The following is a 21,553-nucleotide window of genomic DNA, read 5'->3' as shown; positions in this document are numbered from 1 at the left end:
GTAATTCACTGAAATGAAACAGATGATCTCCAGTCCTAGATTGGCAGCTGTTCAAGGTAGGGCCTTTATCCTCATCAACTTGGTAGCCTCAGGGCCCATTGTGGAGCATGACACACAGTGGGGGCACAATTATTTCATTTATTAAACAAATACTTCTCAAGAAACTCTCAGACTAGTGGGAGAGACAGGTAATAAAAACATAGCGTGAGCAATGATAGGACAGGAATGAGCACAGGATCCGAGCAAGCACACAGGACACATCTTTCCCAGCCTGGAGGTCAGGGAAGGCTTCTCTGAGGTAACGCCATCTAAGATACAGTGGACAAATGTGCTTATTAAATGAAGAAAGAATGAACGTGCAGAAGCCCTAATGCTAGTGCAGGGGCAGGGTGACTTGGGTGATCTCTCTTTACCCCTTTGTCCTCCCAAAATAGTACTGAAAGGGCCTGGTTTGAGGCTTTTAGGCCCTGAGGCCAGAGAACTGTCTGGATCTGGCTTGCCTAAGTAAATTTATTAAAGAATCACGTGAAGCCTTGGCAAGCTTTTGTCCCTGTTATCCAATCTTCTTCAACTGGAGCAGGAAGAGGAAAGTGATGGTGTACCTGTGGGCTGCAGGAAGCACAGGATAGCTATATGTTCTCCTGGACTTAGTACATCAACCTTCTCAACAGCAAGTATTTAAAGCTTGATCTTTAAATATGATCTGACAGACAAGTAGGAGTTAGCCAAGTGGAAGAAGGTAGGGAAGAGACAGTTCTAAACTAGAACTAGTGGGGAGAGCCCAAGAAACGGCCTGCAGGTGGGCCAGCAAGATCTAGCTGAGGAGATCCAAGAATTACAGTATGGCCAGAGGGGAGACTAACTCTGGGGGAACACTGAGGGATGATTCCTGAGAGGTAAGCAAGGGCTGGCTGATGAAGGGTCTAGTAAGCCCAGATCTTTGTCCTGAATGGGAATACATTTCCATGGAATCAACTGCCATCTACATTCTGTTGATTTTAAATTTGTATCTTTACCCTGGAGCTCTCCTGGGACTATCAGATTCTCATATCCAACTGTCAGTGGATGTAAACGCCTGAAAGTCAAACTATCCAGTAGAAACTCCTCCTGGTCTCCTTCCAAACTTATTCTTTTTAAAAAATTTTTTTAATGTTTATTTAATTTTGAGAGACAGAGAGACACAGAGCATGAGCAGGAGAGGGGTAGACACAGAATCCGAAGTAGGCTCCAGGCTCTGAGCTGTCAGCACAGAGCCTGACGTGGGGCTCAAACTCACAAACTCCGAGATCATGACCTGAGCCGAAGTCAGTTGCCTAACCAACTGAGCCACCCAGGCGCACCCCAAACTTATTCTTAATCCTAGCTCAGGCCTCTGCCCTGGTTCAGGTCTGCTTTCCATGATGCCTGTCTTTAACTTCCTTCCATAGATTCTGGCCTCCTCTCTTCTTTCTGGCCTGGTGTCCCATGGACTGATAGGTCAGTACCTACCCCATGGTTTTCCTGATTCCGTCATCTCCCTTTTTTGTATGCAGCATTCCACATGCAGGCCCTACACAAATCTGACCATGCAACTCCTCTCCTTCAAAGTCTTCAATAGATCCCCATGCCCTCAGGGTAAACAAGATGAAAGTTCAAACTCCTTAGCACCTAACTCACAGACTTCTAGTGAAGGATAAATGAGATAATGCACGTAAAGCATTTGGCACACCACCTGGGACATTTGGGGAATTCAATTAATAGCTATTATTACTAACATAATAATTTAATAATACATCATGTTGTAATCATATTCTAAGCTCCCTCCAACCTACATTGTGCTGCCCATCTTCCTCTTCATTCTCCTTTTGTGCCATTCTCCTCCACTCATTCTTCCATGTGCTCTGAGAGAACTCCTCTTTCAAGCCTTTATGTCCTCATCCATTTCATCCAAACTCATTTCATCCTGGAGGACCCTAGGCTTGTTTATTGTTTACTTGATCAACTCCCCATCATCCTTCCTTATGAGCATCTATCCACAAGTAGAGCAGCAGAGCAAAATTCTACAGACACACATTTCTCTTAGCAATAGTTATGTGGTATTGTAGAGAGAAGGGGTGACAATGACCCAAATCCTTAGTGGCAGTAGCTGATGGTAGAGATCAAAAAGCTACCCTGAGGCAGTGAGTCACAGACACCCAGAGAGCTAAGAAGTGGCTGAGCCAGAGAAAATGAGCCCCACAGAATGGCTGGCCTTTCTGCTGTGAAGGCTGGCTGGTCAGGAGGAGTAGAAGAACCAGTAAGTAGGATGCTGCAAGGTACTGGGGAGAGACTCAATCTGTCGTTTAGTTAGCAAATATTATTTGGCACCCACTTTGTGCAGAAGATTTGGCTATGAAAGGGGGCTCATTGTTTAGTAAGGAATCAGACAAGTAAACAGAAATTACAGTACAATGCGATAAGTATCATAATAGCAGTGGGGGGGTGCCACTGAGACATGGATTTAAAAAAGAGTCCCTTAATGAATTTCAGGGTGACAATTACATGTAATGAATATTCATGAGCACCTGCTCTGTGTCAGGCACTGTGCTGGGTGCTGAGGACACAGAAGACACAGAGATGAATGAGATGATCTCTGCCACCTAGTGGGAGGAGACAACCAAGCTAAAAAAATGCCACAAAGGCAGTCAAATGTCACATGTCTCCAGACTGCCTCCTCTTCCATTTAATGTGATAGGACTCATTATCATTTAATTCCTCAAGCTAGAAGCCTGGACATTATCTCTGACTCCAAGATTTATGTTTTAGATAAAACATAAAACATCCTGTAGAGGATGGATTAGAGGGAAAGGAAACTGAAGGCAGGGAGACTGGCTGAAGGCTAATGCAGTAATTCAGGGGAGAGGTAATGTCGCTGGCCTAGATTAGGCAAGGAGCCTTGGAGATTGGGAGAGGTGGCTAGAGCTGAGAGATATTTAAGAGTAGGATTAACAGAATTTGAATTGATGATTCAATGGGAGACTGAATGGATATACCAGTGAGAAAGAAGGAGGAGTCCAAAATGATCCCAGGGCTGGGTGCCTGGCTGGCTCAGTTGGTAGAGCATGTGACTCTTGAGCTCTGGGTTGTGAGTTCAAGCCCCATGTTGGGTGTAGAGATTACTTAAAAAGAAAATCTTTTTAAAAAATGATCCCAGGTTTATGGATTGGACATCTAAGATTGTGGTGTCATTTAATGAGATGGGAATGAAAAGAGGGAGAAAAATGATATGTATTGTACTTTAGGTATCTTCATGGAGAGATGTCCAGTGGGTGACTGGAAAGTGATTTGGGAGCTCAGGAGGTTGACCCGGATTGAAGTTGAGATGTGGAAGCCACTGGCATATTGGAGTAGCATTTACATGCAAGTGGATTAGATCACCCAGACAGGCTGTGTGCAGAGAAAAACAGAACAAAATTTCATTCATTCATTCATTCATTCATTCATTCATTCATTCAATAAATTTAGTGAGCACTTACCATGTTCCAGGTACTGTTCTAGGTGCTGGAAATACACCAGTGAACATGGAACTTACCTTCTACTGGTGGAAGCAGACAACGGACAACTACAAATACAATAGGAAGTCAGAAAGGGATAGTTGCAATGAAGAAAAATAAAGCAGGCTACAGAGGTGCAGACTGATGGTAGGCAGTGAGGGAAAGGCTCTCTGAAGAAGTGACATTTGAGCAAATGTCTGAATGAAGTGAGCAAGAGACTCATGGAAATCTGTGGGAAGAGTGTTTCGGTCAGAGGAAACAAGGTCAAAGGCCCTGATGCAAGATATAGTTGGTGTATTAAGGAGCAGCAGGGCTGATGTGGCTGGAGTGCAGAGAGCATGTGGGAGAGGAGCAGGAAATGAGGGTGGAAAGAAGCCAGGGGCCAGACCGTGGGGTCCTGTAGGCCAGGATGAGGACACTGGATTTTCTTCTATGTGTGACAGGAAGGCCTGGAAAACTTTGCAGCAGGGAATAATATAATCTGACTTACGTCGTAAAGGATTACTGTGGCTGCTAGGGTGGAGGACAGATTGTTGGAAGACAAGAAAGGAAGCAGGAGACTATTGCACGAGTAGAGTGAGAAATGGTGCCCTGTATTACCATATAAGCAATGAAGATGGTGAGAGTAGTCTGAACACATTCCCATTGGCTGATACATTGGATAAAGAAGGTAAGAAGAGATGCCAAGAATCATAGTAGAATTTGAAAGGAGACTTCAGATTTAGTCTGCTCTGCTCTGCTCTAACTCTGTGGTCTCAGGTATATACTTCACTATCCTATACTTTTCCATCCTATACTTCACTTTCATTAGTCCAACAAATATGTATGGAGTGCCTATGGTATGTAGCCCCTGTTCTAGGTGCTGGGCCTAACAGCTTAAATTCCAGTAGGAAAGAAAATAAGCAACTTAGGAAGTAATAAACATTACCAAATAATCAGTCAGCGTATGTCAGAGAAAGTGACAAGGAAAGGGGAGATGTGTAAGAAAAGCCCCTGTGGAGGTGACATTGGACCTGAGTCATGAGTGGGAACTGCACCCCTCGCTGGGTCTGCCTCCCAGCTTTGTTGGGTGTTCACTAGGACAATGAATGGAAAAGCACGCTGACGAAAGCAGTTAAAAATGATTGTCTTAACTTGGCTCAGGTCTCCACCCAAAATATACACCCATCATTTCTGTTTAGACCTGAAAAAACAAACAAACCCACAACTCCTTCCTGTGTGCTGGGATGGTGCGTAGGGGCACCACCTTCTCCAGCACCTGTCTCTAGGATTCACAGGATTTACAGGATTATTCCAAAGATGCCAGATCTTCCAGGAGCTCTAGGTATCTAGAACTACCACCAAGTGCCATCCCACAAATCATCATCATGGGGCTGAGCTCCCCTTGGGGTCCAGGACAGAAAGCAGAAGGCATCTAAGTAAATGACTTTTGAAGGAATGGTCTAGAAAGGAATGTCCCTTTCATCTCCTTTTCTTCTCTCATCTCCCCATGGCCTCCCTTCTCCCTTTCTCTTGCTGTCTCTCAGCAGCCCCCCACACCTTCCCATAGTGTCCTGGCCAGCTGCTGCCCCTGGAGGTAGTGCAAAGATCCTGGGCTCTGCCCGGGTGAGGTCTAGGCTAGCCAGCCTAACTCAGCAGGCTTCGCCCACAGCCCCACCCTGACAGGCGGTGCCTCTGGCAGCAAAGTCATGGCCCTGACTCCTCTGTCTCCACGTTTAAGAACATCTCTAACTGCTCCTTGGATAGCTCAATTAGTAAAGTGAATATATTATATAAAGTCTAAAAGATTAAACTATCATCGTCAGCCCATAATTTCATGAAGAAGTCAGGGGACCGTATCCCTCTTATTAACTCTATAACAAATGTGATGAAAATGTTCAAATAGAATGTTAATGCAATGTTACGTGTAATTTTCCCAGGCGATTTTCTGCTGAAATATTTCTTTATTAATAGTAATTGAGGGTATAAATTATGAATGAGGCGATTTTCTCCTTTCAGTAGGAAAGACGTACTAATGGCAATAATTCTTTATAATAATTTTTGGGGAGAGTGTGGCGGGGAGAGAGGCTAGTCTAAAAACAGACAAAAGCCCCCTTCCCAAGTCTCCCTGGGGGGACAACACCTTTGCCACAGCCACCTCTCTTTAGCTCCACGTGCCCCAGACCGCCTGCAAGTGAAGTCTTTGTTCTTCATTAATTTTCCAAAAACCTCAAGGTCTGTTTGGAGGGCAGGAAGGAAGTTTTGCCTCTGGTCCTCAAATGGACCAAGTTCTGAAGAAAAACTTTTCTGCCTAGAAACCGTTCTGATGACAAGACCGAAGCCAGACTCCTCTGCTGAGCTTCCAGGTCCAATCAGCCTGGACCCAAACCATTTTTGTAGCACCCTAGAATATTCAAGAAGGAATGGCCCTCAGAAGTCTTTCCATCTAATTCACCCATCCCTGTTTATCAATGAAAGGGAAAAAAGGGTGGAGAGTGGGGATGGGTTATTCTATGCTACACAGTGAGTTTTCAGGAAAGCAGGGGCTCAGCCAAAGGGACCTTCCACATGCCTCTGCATGTGGACAGCCTCCAAGCCTCTCCTGTCTTCAGCTTCATGCTTGTGGGGCCCCAGCCTGGGCATCCTCCTCACCTGTCAAGACCCAGCTCAAATGTGGAGCACCTACAATGAGTAGGTGGTCTCATGTGCTTTGGTCTTAGTCATGTGGCCTTGACTTCTGTTTAGGATTGTCACGGGTCTGGACAGAGCTCCAGGAAGGCAAGGGCTGTAGAGAAACACTTCCAAGTTCTGCAGAGTGGTTAGACCAGTGCATTTCTTCAAGGTCTCTCTCCATTCAGGGATATCCCACTATACATTTTCCCATTCATTCATTAAACATCTACCATGTGCCAGGCACTGTGCCAGGTACCAGGGTTACAAAGATGAATGTATCCAACAAGAATTAAGATAAATTTGGTGTCCTCAAGATCACAAGTGGGAAAGACAGTAACAGGTACACAAACACCTATGTGAGATAACACATGCTTATTTCATAGCAAGTGTTTAATTATTATTGAATGTTTGAGGAACTGCCAGGCAGCCAGTGTGGCTGGAGTAGAGTGAGGGGAGGAGAGGTAGATCCTGCAGGACCTTGTGACCACAGTAAGGATTTCATCCTGAGCGAGAAGGACAGTCACTGGAGGATTCTCAGCAAAGGAGTGGCACAGTGTTACCTACACTGTTAAAAAGAACACCCTAATGGATCACTAGTTGGATGTGGAGGTTGAGGGCGAGGAGGGAATCTAGGATGATTTGGAATTTTGGCTACAGTGACTCAGTGCCTGTTCACTGTGGTGTCATTCACTGAGTTAGAGACACTGAAGGGGGAGCCAACTAGGGGACAGAAGATAAGCTCAATTTTGGACAAGCTGAATCTGAGGAGTATGAGGGTCAAACATGTGGGAATGTCCAGGGGCCTAGGTAGAATCTGGAGTGACAGGGTGAGGTTGGGCTCTATAGGCTGGTTTCAGTCAGTGGCCTCTGGGCTCACACAGTTCCTTGCACATTGGATTTCATCATCTGTGTTTACAAGTTTACTTCTCTCTACTAGACTTAAGCTCCTTGGGGCAAGAACTGGGACTGGTTAATTTTTCCTCCTTTGGTCACCAGCACAGGGCAGGGTATGCAGTTGCTAATGGCAAGAGTGCACTGAATGAGCAAATGAATGAATGAATGAATGAAGGACGGAAGGAAGGGAGGGAGGAAGGGAGGGAGGGGAGGCAATGCTTATGCTCTGTGAGGCATGACCTGTGGTCTTGGGGGCACCATGGAATCTTTCTGGATTGCTCTAAACCCCCCACCCCCATCTCCACCCAAGAAAGGGCAGGCTCTCTCCCAGTGTCCTGAAAGATCACGTGAGAAATGCTATTGATGACCTTAACAATTGCCATGATGTTGGGCATTCCTGATGTCATTCATAGGGCTCAGTCTGTCACTGCTATGAGTGCTTGGCCCTTCCTTGGAGCAGGAGAAAAGGTCCCCTTCAGGTTCCAAACTCTGGCTGGGGGCTATATGGTCAACTTGTGTTGACTCAACTGCCCCAGGATCCCACCCAGCTGGAAATCTCATCATATGCCCTTCCCTTCACCTTCTTGCTATGTCTAAATCCCCAGTGACTGGACAGAAATGGGACCACTATAATGGGAAAACCTTGTTTTGTTCAAAATAATATTTTTCTAAGCCTTCTGTTTGGACTCTTCCTGGTTCCATAACCAGAGTCCATAGCAGGAACATCCAGCCTCGTGCACCCTGATAAAGAACACAAACCCATTCCCAAGAACCCAGATTTCAAGAGAGAACCCTGATAAATGCTCTATGGACATATTCCAGGATAATTCCCCACCAGTTCTTCCCTGCCCTTTACCATCTCTGGTTTTTCCTCTTTAGACACAAAAACCTTAGGAATATTCTAGTAGTCCTTGGCAGGGGCAAGGGTTGAGGCCTATATAACTGGGATGGCTTAGCTCTCTCCTCGGAAAACAGTGAGGACAGGGTGGGAAACAGAGCTATGTTAGTGATGTTCTCTGACTGACATAGTGACCTCTTGACCAGAGGCCACCAGGGTGACCTCCAAGGGCACCTCTATGTCTCCCCAAGCAGGGCCCTGGAGCCAGGAGGCCAGGCAGAGTTCCAGAGGTCTTTTCTCTTCCCCCAGGGAAATCTGTCCATTAGTAGTTGCCCTCCAAATTAGGGTAATGTATGTGCTCCTGCACAGACCCCCTACAGTATAACAGTCAGCCCTGAGGCTTCTCCAGCTCTGTTTCAGATCCATACCACTTGTCCAGAGAGACCCCTTCCTCTATTCAATACCGGGTCACTTCTAGACAAGGAAAGCTCAAGACTAGCTCAAAGCAGCCTTAATGGGGAGGGGGAGATCGATCTGGCAATCAGAGTGTTAAGTCCCCAACTCTAAAGCCTATCTTCTGGTCCCTTCCATACCCTACAGGCCAGCCAGAGTCTGGGAAACAGGCAGGTTTAGCTAGAGAGGGGTTAGGACTTGATCCACACCCCACCCCCCAACACTTAGTCTTGGCTCCCCTGGGCACCCTCCTCCCATTTTGGCCCACTTCCTTGTTGGACCAACAGCTCGATCTTGATCTCTTGAACAGGAAGGTTGACTCCAGAGGGGCCTTCTCTGAAAGCCAATGCTAATCGGGTTAGGGGCCAGGCTAGGGCGCTGCACTCCCTCTGTAGGACCAAGTGCAAGTGAAAAAACGCCAATTACCAGATGACAAAAAGGGTCCCTGCCCCTGGGGAAGGGCAAGCTGGGGGGAGGGACGGGAGGGGCACAGTAACTGAACACCTTGCCGGAAATAGCTCCCATCAGTCCACTTAGGGAGCCATCAGCCCCGGCAGATTTATGGGCAGCGTGTGCCCCTCTGATAGATCGGACTATTTAAAGGCAGCCGAAGCCTCCATTTATATCAATGTGGAGCAGAGAGGGAGGGTGAGAGGCTGTGGCGGGGGAGTGAGGAGCAGCATTGGGGGCAAACCCCGAGGTGGCATAGTGGCTTCAGAGAAGAGGTAAGGCTGCTGGCCGTGAGGACTGGATAGGAGTCTCCAGATCAAGTCCCAGTGGTGCCCAGGGAGGGCCTGGAATGAGGGCTTCAAAGGCTTCCCAGCAGCGTCTCTGCCCCAGCTCCAACCCAGACTCTTTGCCAGCCCCGCCAGCTGAATCGGGTAGCACAGACTGATGCAGAAGTGGAACTCCTGATTGGATTTCTAGCAGTGCCCCCACCCTCCCAGCTGCGGGGCATGCTTGCCCTCCATGCAACCTCCCCCTTGCCTGGGCTAAGAGAGAAGGAATTGGGTTAGGCTGGGGGCATTAGCCGTTGAGGAATGGCCTGCTGCCTCCTGCCTGTTTGTCCCCAGCCTGCACTTCCTGGGGGCAGATTAAGCTGCGCCCATCGCTCTCCCTGGCTCTGCCTGGGCCTTCCTCCCCTAACTCCATTACTCCCAGGCTGAGGTGCTTACCCGACCCGTGGTGGTCCCACTGATAATTCACCTCTCAGGAAACTCTGCCTTTCTGACCTCTCATCACCTCCTCCCCCATTCCCGCTCCCACCCCACCTCCCACCTCCTCCCCAGGCTTCCAGATCTGTACCCAACTGGCCTTATTCTCCTGGCTCAGTAATAAACTGCTATCATTCACCAACATATTACTAGGAACAGAACCAACAGCTATCAGTTTGTTGGTTACTGATTCATTAATTCGTTCACTCATCCACTGTGCTGACTGAACACTCTACTGAGGGCCCTAGGCTGGGTACTGAGGATACTGAGCTAATTCAGGTACATTCCCTGTCCTGGAGGAACTTAAGATTGAAGGGCAGGTAAGCAAGGGAGCAGCACAACCAGACTTGTCCCTACAGGGTGGAGAATGGATGAATGGGGATGGGAGCAGAGATGGGAAAGCAGCATGGTAGTTCTCAACCCTGGCTATACAATAGAATTAACTGGGGAGCTTAAAAATGATGATGCTCAGGGGCGCCTGGGTGGCTCAGTTGGTTAAGCGTCTGACTTCAGCTCAGGTCGTGATCTCGCGGTCTGTGGGTTTGAGCCCCGCATCGGGCTCTGTGCTGACAGCTCAGAGCCTGGAGCCTGTTTCAGATTCTGTGTCTCCCTCTCTCTGACCCTCTCCCGTTCATGCTCTGTCTCTTTCTGTCTCAAAAATAAATAAAGGTTAAAAAAAATGATGATGCTCAGGCCACACAGAGATCAATTAAATACGAATCTCCAGGGAGAGATCCAGGCATCAGATTTTAAAAAGCCCTACCCCATCAGGAGATTCCAATGTCCTGGAGCCAAGGTTGAAAACCAGTGAATTAGATGTCTACTGTAATAGTCCAGGCAGGAAAAGATAGTGATCCACACAAGGGTAGCAATAATGTGGATGGAAGGGAGAGGAAATTTGAGAACTGTTTCTCTTGCAGCTGTTTCTAACTGGTCACACTATCTGGTCTCCCATTTAACCAATACTCCCACCATTCGTCTCATATGACCTCAATCATGACTTCACAGAAGAAACTGAGGCCATCAGGTAAAACTCTGCAGGACTGGAAGTCCTTACAGGCAGGCAGCAGTTCTGAATTCACAGGGGTCAGTGGAGCTCTCACAGGATAGACACCTAATAGATGCTGAACTGAACTGACTAGTGGGCACCTAGAAGTGTGGGTCCCCAGCTGAGGAGACAGATGTGAGGAGAAAACACAGACTGGGGGGACACTAGCCCTGGGGAAGACCAAGGGGCTTGGGGAAGAAAAGAAGTGCAGAAAAGAGACAGAAGGACAACCAGAGAGGCAGAGAAAGGGGTTGTGGAGGAAGGAATAAACCAAGTAGCCAGCTTTCCCTGCGATGCTGTCCTGGGTGTCCAGCCATTATCACTGAATTTGGACTTCACAACCTTTTGAAGGAGGCACTCTGTCTCTATTTTACAGATGGAGATCCAGGGTCCGAGAGTGTAACTCAGCTCAGGTGTTGTGAGGGGACCCAAATTTGGGAGCTAAGATGTGAAACCAGGTCTGTCCAATCTAAGGCATCTTTGCACTATGGCATACTATAGGACACAAAAGGATCACAGAGCCCAGTGACAGGGAATTTCAAGGATGAGGAAGGAGCCAACAGTATCAAATGCAGCAGCCTCCCCTCTTCCTGTTTACCTGGCCCCACTTTCCTGGATGGCCTTGGAACAGGTGCCATCAGGGCTGGGAGGAAAGCAAGGCACCCCTCAAGTCCTCAGCTTTTTTGGATAGAACCCCTTTGTCCACAATCAACTGTGCCACTTCAGCCGCCTCCCACAGCAGGCGGCCAACAGGCAGATTGGTTGGGGGTGGAGGCTGTGCCTGAGCTTCAGCTCAGCCCAGTTAGAGCATGCTCAGCTTGGAGGGGCCCAGCCTGGCCTTACCCCTGTGTCCCTAGGACGGTGCTGGGAGAGAAGGGGCTGCCTCCCTCCTCCCCAGTTCACAAAACCCTTCTAATTTGGTAAGGCCCTGGCCCATTGTCCCCTTCTTGGTGAAATATCCTGAAGCTATTCCCCATGGCCCTGGCCTCACGAAGTGCTCTCTTCTCTGGATTCCCACCATAGCTCTTTACTCAGGCCTGTGAGAACTTGATCACGGTATATTTCAGTTACCTGGTAGGTGTCTGTTATTCTCAGCCCCACTCAGGTCACCAGCAGCCCAAAGGCAGGGGGCGAGTATGATTCTTGACTGGATCCCTGACATCTTTCTGTGGTGGTGTTGGATAAATACACATTGATGGAATGAATCAAGAAACTCTAGGACAAGGCTGGAAGGAGACATGTGGGGTGGAGGAGGGGAAGGTAGGAGAAATGAGGCCCTTTGTGATTCATAATGGCCCAAGCAGTGCAAATGGCCCCAGGCTTTCTAGCAACAGTTTCCAGTCCTTAGGAAGAAACTTTTGGGGGCATATAAGGGGCTTGTGCCTGCCTTTTAGGGTTTCCTTGAGCTGAGCATGTTCCAGTTCCCTCCAGACACCCACTTAGCCCCTGTGGTTGTCTGGGACCTGCTGAGTCTGAGGCGGAGATTGAAACAGTGGCAGCAACGACATGGCCGGGAGAGGCTGAAGGCGCTCCTATATCTTTGCTCAGGAAATGGCCTCATAAAAGTGACAGGGAGACGCACCTATGGATGCTTGTTAAAGTTTTATTACTAATCACCTCCAAAGTCAGCGAGGCAGAGGGGGGGTTGGAGCTGGGAAATGGAGTCATCAGGGCCTGGGAGCAGGTGTCAGCTGCCTCAGCATCAGAGGCAGAGATGGCCCGGTGGGCTGAGGTGGCCCCAGCTCCCTGCAGCATCCTGGACTCCTCACCCTGCTCTGGGTCCACCTGGATGGGGCACTACCCCAGCGTTCTCCCACCTTGTGAAACGGAAACTCCCTCATTCATTCCCATATCTAGTAGGTCACTATGCTGAGTTCAAACCTCCTCTGAAGCTACAGACCCATCCCTGCTCCTCCTCCCAGTGCCACTGCTCTGGTCAGATGCATCATCTCTTACTTGGTCCATCTAGATGGCCTCCCAAAGGCCCTGCCTTTGGTCGGCCCCTCTAGACAACCTCTCCCACTGCTCCTGGGGTGATCCTCCCTCTTCAGTGACCTCTAGTTGCCTCCAGAATGGGTCTAATTCCTTGATAGAGCATGGACATTCCTTCAAGGCTTGCACCCTTCCTTGATCTTTAACACAATTTTCCACTATTTCCCACCAAGGCTGAACAATTAGAGTCTCCCCCCCCAAATCCATGTACTATCTGCCAAGAAATTCCTTCTCCCCAAATGCTTGGTAAACATATGCTCTTTTTTAAGGACACAGCTCAGACCTCTTCAGGAAGGCTTCCCTGACCTCTCAATGCATTCATCAATCACACTGTTTGATAATCGTGATTCTTTGTACAAGTGCTTCATAGAGTATAAACTTCTCTAGGGCAGGATTCATGTCTGATTCATTTCTCCATCCCCAGGAGTCTGGCTTGGTATCATGGTTTGCTGACTGAAAGAATGAATGGAGAAGTGTTATGAAGTTTGCATTCTGCAGAGCCACTCGCTACATAAGGGTAGGGGCAGTGGCACAAGTGTAGGGGCAAGGCAGTGACGCCGGATCCCTGGGCTGAGCGAGAGATGGTGTGTCTGACCAGGGCAGTGGCACTGGGAAGGAGGGGCAGGGATGGATCAGATGGCTTCAGAGGAGGTTTGAACACAGCTTGCTGACTTGCTAGGTACAGGAGTTGAATAGGAGTTCAATTATTAATTGAATAAGTCAATGAGGATTAAATGAGATAATGTGTGTGAAAACACTCAGACTCTAAAGATACTGTTTTCATTGTTCTGTTCCCACACATATCCTGCCAGTGTCCTTCCTTTTTCTTATCTATTTGGTTACCACCACCTCTGTTCTCCGGGACCCAAACTGATGAAGGCAAGAAAAGAATCTGAAGATGCTGGAAAATCTTGAAGCTATTTTTCCTGTTTAGAAACTGCACCTGCTCCTCTAGTCACATCATGGTTCTTCCCTCTTCCGGTATCTGAGAGGTGAGAGAGGGGTGCAGAATTTTCACTGACTCAATTGGCCCTCAACTCAACCTTATATGGAAGATGCCCTTCTCTGGCCCTGGGCTCTGTGTTAGTGCTGGGGACATAGAACCATCGGACAAGTTCTTGCTCACCACAGGTTCTCACCATGTCTCAGGAGGTGATACAGTTAGCAAGTGGCTACAGCCTTTTTAAAGGCCGCCCCACTCCGGAACCCTGAGCTCTGCTGGTGCTATCTGGGTGGGCACTAAAGAGGACAGAAACCAGGGAGTATGGAGGGTCCTAAATGAGCTATGACTCGGCCTGGTCTGAGGGGGCCCAGCAAGCCTCAGCTCCCACCCCAGGAACAGCCCTTCCTGGAGGGAGCTCAGGGCTGATGGAGCAGTAGGTGGGGAAGGGGGGGCTCTGCCAGAGAGGAGGCGCCCTCAGAGGAGGCAGTATGGGGCCACTTCACCACACTTCTCTGTATAGGCCCATTCTCCCTCACAAAGCACAGGTCACCCTCTTGCCTCCAAAGCAGGCAAGTGAACAGGGTCAGGGGTCTTTGGAAATTATCTGCCCAGGGCAAAGGGAATGGCATTTGATGCAGAGAAGCAAGCATCCTCAAAAGTGGGCCAAGATGCCTTGACACCCTAGGGCCAAGTCCCTCCATCTACCACCCTGGATTGAGAGCAGTTTCAGTGGGCACAGCTCTCCCCAACTTTGCTCTGCTTTCCATGAGTCAGAGCTGTGGCCCCTCTGCCTCCCAGGCACCACCCACCTGCTCCAGCCCCAACTCCTTTTCCTTCTGGGCTAGACGGAGGTCTCCCCTGAGGTGCCCCCTGCCTCACCTACATGAGCTTGGTCTGATCCTGTGGTGCTGCCTGCCCCCCCTTCCTCCTTTTCATCTCTATATATCTGTCTAATGAACATTTCAATAAGCCGAGCACAGCTTTTTCCACTTAATAAGCAGAGTGCTGACTTCATTGCGGCTTTGCTCTTCACTTATCTGTTCAGGGCCTTAAATCACTCCTAGGAAAAAGCTTAGCAAAGGGAAACCTGGTATCCTGGCTATTGGCTGCTCCTGTCAGCACCCTTCCCTGCTGGGGCTGAGGGGATGCCCTGCTTCCACAGAAAAGCATGAAAATGCAAATAAACTCATGGTAGCCAAGAGACAGGAAGGCTAAGGCCAGAGGCCGGGGGTGTCAGAGCCACCACCTTTGAAGGAAGTTCTAGAGGCAAGTGGATATGGCACAGCACAGCCAACCTGGGGTATCCTGCTCCAAACTGGGGATGAGGTGGGGTTGCAAACCAGTGAAGCTCTGTGAGGGAGACATTCTGAGAAAGGTATGTTTAATGAACATCTACTATATGCTAGGACTATGCTAGGTGCTAAGGACAGATGGGGAACAAAATTATAGGCCCTGCCCTCATGGACTTGCTTTCCAGCAGGAAACAAAAACATTCAACAAATAATTTCCTAAATAAGGTCCGTGAGGGACAATGACAGGTGTTATGGTAATAAACAATGGGGACTGGGGAAAGCTTCCCTTAGGAAATGAGGTTTAAGCTAAGGTCTGAAAAAGACTGGTTGAGACAGGTGACAGGTAACTCAGGAGAGACCGGAATAGCCCAATAACTGCTCACTTCCACCAGTTACATGTTGTGTAATTGTTATGTGTTGAGACCACATAATGTAGTGGCAAAGGACACAGACTTTGGAGTAAGACACACCTATATATGAATTCTAGCTGTGAATTTACTAGTTGTGTGATTTTGGGGAAGTTAGTTAACCTTTCTATGCCGTCGTGTCTTCATCTGTAAAATGGGGTTAAAGCACCCACCTTGCAGGACTCTTGTAAAGGTTAAACTTGATCCTCATTGTAAAGAATGTATAAAGTACCTGGCATGTAGGACATGCTCAATAAGCAGTAGATGATACTACTAATAGTATTATCATATGCATCTATTTTCCCCCCTTAGTCTACCATGAGGTCCTTGAAAGCTTAGACAAAGTCTTACAGGTTTTGTGTCTGATTAGACAGAATGGGAAGAGATAGATATTTCACATGGTGCAAGGACTCTCCCGGAAAAGAGCACCAGGCATCCAGCCAAAGAAAGGCATGACCCATGGAGTATATGTGCATATATGGTGGGGGATGGGCCATGGGATGCTGTGTTCCAGGATCCTTCTGGATCTAGTTGGCAGGAAGACTTCAGGGCAAAAGGGCACAGACTCAATTAAATGTGAGCAAGTGCGAGGCAGCGCCTTTTGTGATAAACACATCAAAATTCCCTCTCCAGTGTTCAACTCTGCATGGTCAGCCACGGTTCTGGCAAAGGACCTGGAAATCCTTCTTCATTTAGACAGTTCCCCGAGGCTGTTGGCTAAAAGACTAAGAGAGCCGTGAATAAGATATTAAAGAAGAAGGAGAACATACTTCTCGAGGTGTCCAGCTGGAGCAGTCCTATCTGCAGGGCTCTGCTGTGTCAATCTGTCCTGTCCTAGAGAAGATCCAGGAGGTGCGAAACTTCCTTACTAGGAAAGGTTAAATGACTTACTCTCAAGTCTGCAAAGCTGAAGGCTGCTGGGGGATGTACAGGAAATCACAAACAGTGTAGAGAAGGTGATTAAAGACTTACTCATGAAATCCTGAAACCCTAGGCAAGTGGGTTTGCTTTGGAAGCTTGAGCACATTTGAGTTGAACAAAGGTGATTGGTATTTAACACAGTGGCCAGTAAACTTAAATTCATTAGCCCAAGTGGTGGGTCTAGCAGAAAACATAAATGAATCAAAAAGTATTTGGACAAATTTATGAAAGACAGTCATATATGCCTCTTTAATCAGGGTTTGTTCAGTGAATGAACCAATGAATATGAATGATCCTGGTTTTCAAGGTATTTCAATTCAATACAATAAATATTCATGGAGTACCTACTATGACAAAGCATTGTGCAGGATGTAAACCTGAACAGTTTCTATCTAGAAGCTTACACTTTTATAAGAGGATTAGAAAGAACAGTGTCAACACAGGGAGAACACAGTGAGTGCTGTAAGAAAAATGCATGAGACCATGGGCACTCACAGAAGGGAGAAATTCTGTAAGGTTTAGAAAAGGGATCAAAAAAGATTTTATGGAGAAGGTGATAAGGAAATAAAGGTATCCCAGAACAAGGAAATGACAAGTTCCAAGATTTGGAGGTGAAAAAATAAAAGAATATGTTTAAGTACTGATAATAAGCATAGTAAGAAGGGGTGGGGAGGAGGGAAATAGGGAGTGAGAGAGATACTTAGAACAGAATAGTGTCAGTCCAATAGCAAAGGAAAGTCTGCGCTGCCCTATAGGGAGTAAAAAAGCAGAGTCAGAATTCCCAAGGCAAGATCTTCCAGATCCTATGACAATCAGGCCCTGAGATGGAAAGGAGCAGACAGAGATTAGGGTAGTTCTTAAATTTAAGACTCAAAATAACCGGTAGATTTCAGAGCTAAGCAGAAAGAAGTTCCTTCAGCTCAGCCCCCAGAGAGATGCAGAATGAGGTCCCATGGTTCCCCATTAGCACAGAGATTGTCTTTGCCATTTCTGGCCTCCTGGGGTTCTTAGCGAGCAAGAACATTGAGCCCAGTTGCATTGTGAGCTCCCTGGGTACTCCCTCCCTGTCCAGTAACATTTGTACAGAGGGGAACTTTGATTAAAAATGAACATTAGGAGCAGCCAGGAAGAGATAAGAGAGGAAAGGAGATATCCTAAATAGGTCCACCAGTGTGTGTGTGTGTGGGGGGGGGGGGGGCGGGTTGCAATAAAAAGAAGGTAGGTTTACCAGAGGACAGTGGCCAAATCTTAGGACACAGAAGGGAGTCATTTGTTCACTCAGGTTGTTATTAACTAGCAATTTATGGAGCATGTTGTATGTGCCAGGCACTGTACTAGATCCAAGGAAATACAGTACCTGTCTTTAAGAAGCTAAAAGTCTGGGGGCGCCTGGGTGGCTCAGTCGGTTAAGCGTCCGACTTCGGCTCAGGTCATGATCTCGCGGTCCGTGGGTTCGACAACCGCGTCGGGCTCTGTGCTGACAGCTCAGAGCCTGGATCCTGTTTCAGATTCTGTGTCTTCCTCTTTCTCTGACCCTCCCCTGTTCATGCTCTCTCTCTCTCTGTCTCAAAAATAAACGTTAAGAAAAAAAAATTAAAAAAAAAAAAAGAAGCTAAAAGTCTGGTAGGGAAGAAAAACATATGGACAGATCATTAGAAAATGGTGTGGTTAGAAAATTAAGTTCTGGGTAGGTACAAAGGGGGGAATGGTCAGCAACATTAAGGAAGGCTTTAAAGGAAAGATATGTCACTTGAGCTGCATCTTGGAACATGAGTAGGAGTTCAACAGGTGGATGAAGGGATAGAGCGCATTCATGGGAGAGGGAAGGGTATGTGTAGTCAAGGAGGTAAAAATAAATTGGTATTTGCAAAGGAAGTACTTCAATATGGCTGGAATTTAGGGTATGCATGGAGGCGCCATAAGGGCTGAGACTGGGGAGATGGGTGGGGTCAGCTCATAAAGGGCTTTAAATGCTGTACTAACGAGTCTGGACTTGATCCTGTAGGCAAAAAGGAGCCATTGAAGGAGTTAAGGAAGAGGTGAGGCATGATTGGATTTGCAGTATAGAAATATCACTCTCAGGCGCCTGGGTGGCTCAGGCCATGATCTCATAGTTTGTGAGTTCCAGCCCCGCTTTGGGCTGCGTTGGGTTCTGTGCTGATAGCTCAGAGCCTGGAGCCTGCTTCAGATGCTGTGTCTCCCTCTCTCTTTGCCCCTCCCCTGCTGATGCTGCTGTCTCTCAAAAAATGAATAAATGTTAAAAAAAAAAAAAGAAATATCACTCTTGAAACAGTGTGGAGAAATTAAAGAATCAGAATTATTGGCAGGGAGACTGCGAAGGAGCTATGGCAAAAATCCAGGAGAAAGGATGAGAGGTCTCAGCTAGAACAATGGAATAGGGAAACAGTGGGAATAAAGAGGAAGAGATCAAACAGAGTGAAGAGGTGAGTGGGGAGGGTAAGCCGGGAAGGCCATTGCCTTCTACCTGCTTGCTGTGAAATTCCAGCCAGGACCTAGACTAGTTCTCCACCTGGCTGCATGCAAGGACCTGCTCCGTTATGGAGCATTGGGTGGCCTGGCCCCACAGGTTTGCCTCAGATGATTTCTGGGCAAAAGATAGATCTTTTTGCCATTCCATTCTCCTGTCATTTGATTCTGGGCCCCTGATCAATGCCCCACTCCTATCCCAGCCTGTTTCCTATTCTTAAATCTAACATCGAAGCGCTTCCTTCTGCACACTGAAGAAGCTATTAGGATGGTTTTTGGCTCTACAGGACAGACAGCTTTGTTGAGCATGGATAGACCAGGGAGTGTAATCTTGAGACACATGTCAGGATTCCTACTCTGCTTAGCTTGGGGCCCGATACTGTACTCAGGGAGTGAATCAGGAGAGGAGTAGGGCGAGGGAGAAGGACACTCCCTATGCAGTGATAAGAGGTTCTCACTTTTTGGCCTAAGTCTCTTCTCAGTGCCCACCAGGCTGTCAGCTCCCTACATTCTAGGCTTTGCCTCTTCAGAGACTCTTGCTCTTTGTTCTGGTAAGCCTGAGTGGACAAGGAGATCCAGCCTTCCTCATCTCCATCCTGCCTCCATTTTAGGAGCAGGGGCTGGCAGAATCTGTTTGCCCTTCCAGTTCTACGTACCACCCTTCTCCATCCTATCCTATGCCCAGGAAGCTGACCACAATGGACTGCCTCAAACAAGCTCCCTTGCCTTCAGGATTCTTACTGGGTTTGACACATAGAGGACATTAGTGAACAGGAGGAGAGAGGCAGTTGGGATAATATTATCCTGGCTCCTTCTTCCTCTACTGAAGGTCACAGCTCCTAAGCATAGCCGTAGTTGTAGCCACAGCTCTGTCTGGGATTTGGCACATGCTCCCTCAGGCCAAGGAGTGGTAACAGCTCCCCTGCTGCACTTCACCTTCTCTTTGCAAATAGTCCCTTCCTCAGATGTTCCTCAGTTACACCATTTGTGGACCTCTGTTTTCCCCTAGAATTCTAATACTGCAGGCATACTCAGATGTATCACACTAGCTAGACATATTTGTTTTAGCAAGTTCTTTTCAGTTCCATCCTACTTTGTCTATCATGGACTTTTTGGGATTGTATTAGTAAATGCCACTCCTTTCTGGGCTGATGGGCAAACTGTAGAGAAACCAAACAAATTTTATTCCATGCTGTTGGCCTGGGCAGCTTCTCATATAACTTTACTTAGATGTTCATTCCTATAGCTTTGCAGAGAGTACAATGGCTAAAAAGAAGCTGGGGCACCTGGGTGGCTCAGTTGGTTGAGCATCCAACTTTTGATTTCAGATCAGGTCATGATCCAAGGGTCATGGGATCAAACCCCACCTCGGGCTGAGCTCCATGGTGAGCTGAGCATGGAGATGAGCATGGAGCCTGCTTAAGATTCTCTCTCTCTCTCTCTCTCTCTGCCCTTTTCCCCTGCTCACTCTCTTAAAAAAAATAAATAAATAAAAATAGAAGTTAAACTGAGACACAGAAAATGTCAGAACTGGGAAGGTGGGTGGTTTGAAGCATTCATTCATTCTTATAGTTAGCAAATAGTTGTAGAGCACTTACCATGTTCTAGACACCATGCTACGTACCATGGATTCAACAAACAGTAAACAAAATACAATCTTGGTCTCACTGTGCATGTGATTTTGTTGGAGAAACAAAGGAGTAATTAGGCAATTATAATAAGATAACCTTATTAGAGGGGTGTGTATGGGGTGAAGTGGAAATACACAAATGTGGCACTTATCCTAATCTTCGGAGGTGGGACACAGAAGGCTTTCCAGAGGAAGTGAGTCTAAGCTATGATCTGAAGGAAATCTTGGGAGTTGACAGGAGTGAAGAGTTGGGGGGAAGGAGGGAACAGCATGTGCAAAGGTGAGGAGTTGGAACCTGATGCGTTGGAAGGCTGAAAGTAAGTCAGTATGACTGGAGTTGTAGGTCAGGGGCAGAGTGGTGAGAGATTAGTCTGGAAAGGTGGTAGACCAGATCATATATAGCCTTCTAGACTGTATTAAAGAGTTTGGACTTTGTTCTGAGAGCAATGGGGAGCCACTGGTGGTTTTTAAGTAGAGAATGAACACAATCAGTTTTGTATTGAAGTAGCTGGTTGTACTGTGGTTGGAAGAGGCAAGATAGGACCAGGGGGCCATCTTGGAGGCTGGGACAGGGACAGGAACAGAGACAGTGAGACTTCATAGAATATGGACTGGTTAGTGATTGCGTGGGGAGAGGGAGGAAGACAGAAGAGTCAGGGACTGCTCCCATTTCTGACTTAGTGTCTGTGGAGAGGGGACATAAATAAGAAAGAGGGGAGGAGCAGGTCTGACAGGAGGTTGAAGGTGTGTTTCATTTCCATTCTTGAAGAGATGTTGAGATGTCATGTCCGAGTATAGCCTAAAGGAAGCCAGTTACAGGGATCTGGAGTTTCCATGTTCACAAGTTCTAAGTCTGCTACTGAGCTCCTTTCTCTGAGTACCCCAAAATTGTCTTGGATGAGGTTTATCAGAACCACCAAGCAGCTTCCATACTTCCTGTTTCAATAGCCTGCTGCCTGTTCTTTGATGGCATCTCCCAGCACTGGAGGGGCACTGGCTTCTGCTTGCATACATCAAACCAGTTCCAACTCTGGGTCAGAGCCCCACAGGGCTCCCATCCATCTCCCATAAGGAGGTAAGATGGAGGTGCATGTCAGGAGGAAACAAAATATATGGCTTGGCTTGGCTTGTGGAATGTCAGCCTGAGGAGCTCTGCATTATGGAGTAGGGAGCAGGAATGAGGATTCTGAGCAGAGAAGGACTATGGTGAAATTGTAGCCTTATGATGTGTAAACTGGTGGTGATGTGTAAGGTGAATCGGAGGTAAGGG

At 47.5% G+C, this 21,553-nt stretch overlaps 1 protein-coding gene and 1 long non-coding RNA gene across 6 annotated transcripts in view; both read right to left on the bottom strand.

Moving 5' to 3' along the window:
* Window positions 1-21,553, bottom strand: part of RNF220 (ring finger protein 220) — a 224,392-nt gene that overhangs the window by 72,424 nt on the left and 130,415 nt on the right. The window lies entirely within an intron of this gene.
* On the bottom strand, window positions 166-11,764 carry LOC122241294. The gene is made up of 3 exons (XR_006221349.1): window positions 11,683-11,764; window positions 3,256-3,405; window positions 166-308 (listed from the first exon to the last, which is right to left on the bottom strand). It is a non-coding gene; the product is annotated as an uncharacterized LOC122241294 (long non-coding RNA).

This window comes from Panthera tigris, chromosome C1 (assembly GCF_018350195.1).
Source record: "Panthera tigris isolate Pti1 chromosome C1, P.tigris_Pti1_mat1.1, whole genome shotgun sequence".
NCBI classification, from domain to species: domain Eukaryota; kingdom Metazoa; phylum Chordata; class Mammalia; order Carnivora; family Felidae; genus Panthera; species Panthera tigris.
This window is presented reverse-complemented; position numbering and strand designations above follow the sequence as displayed.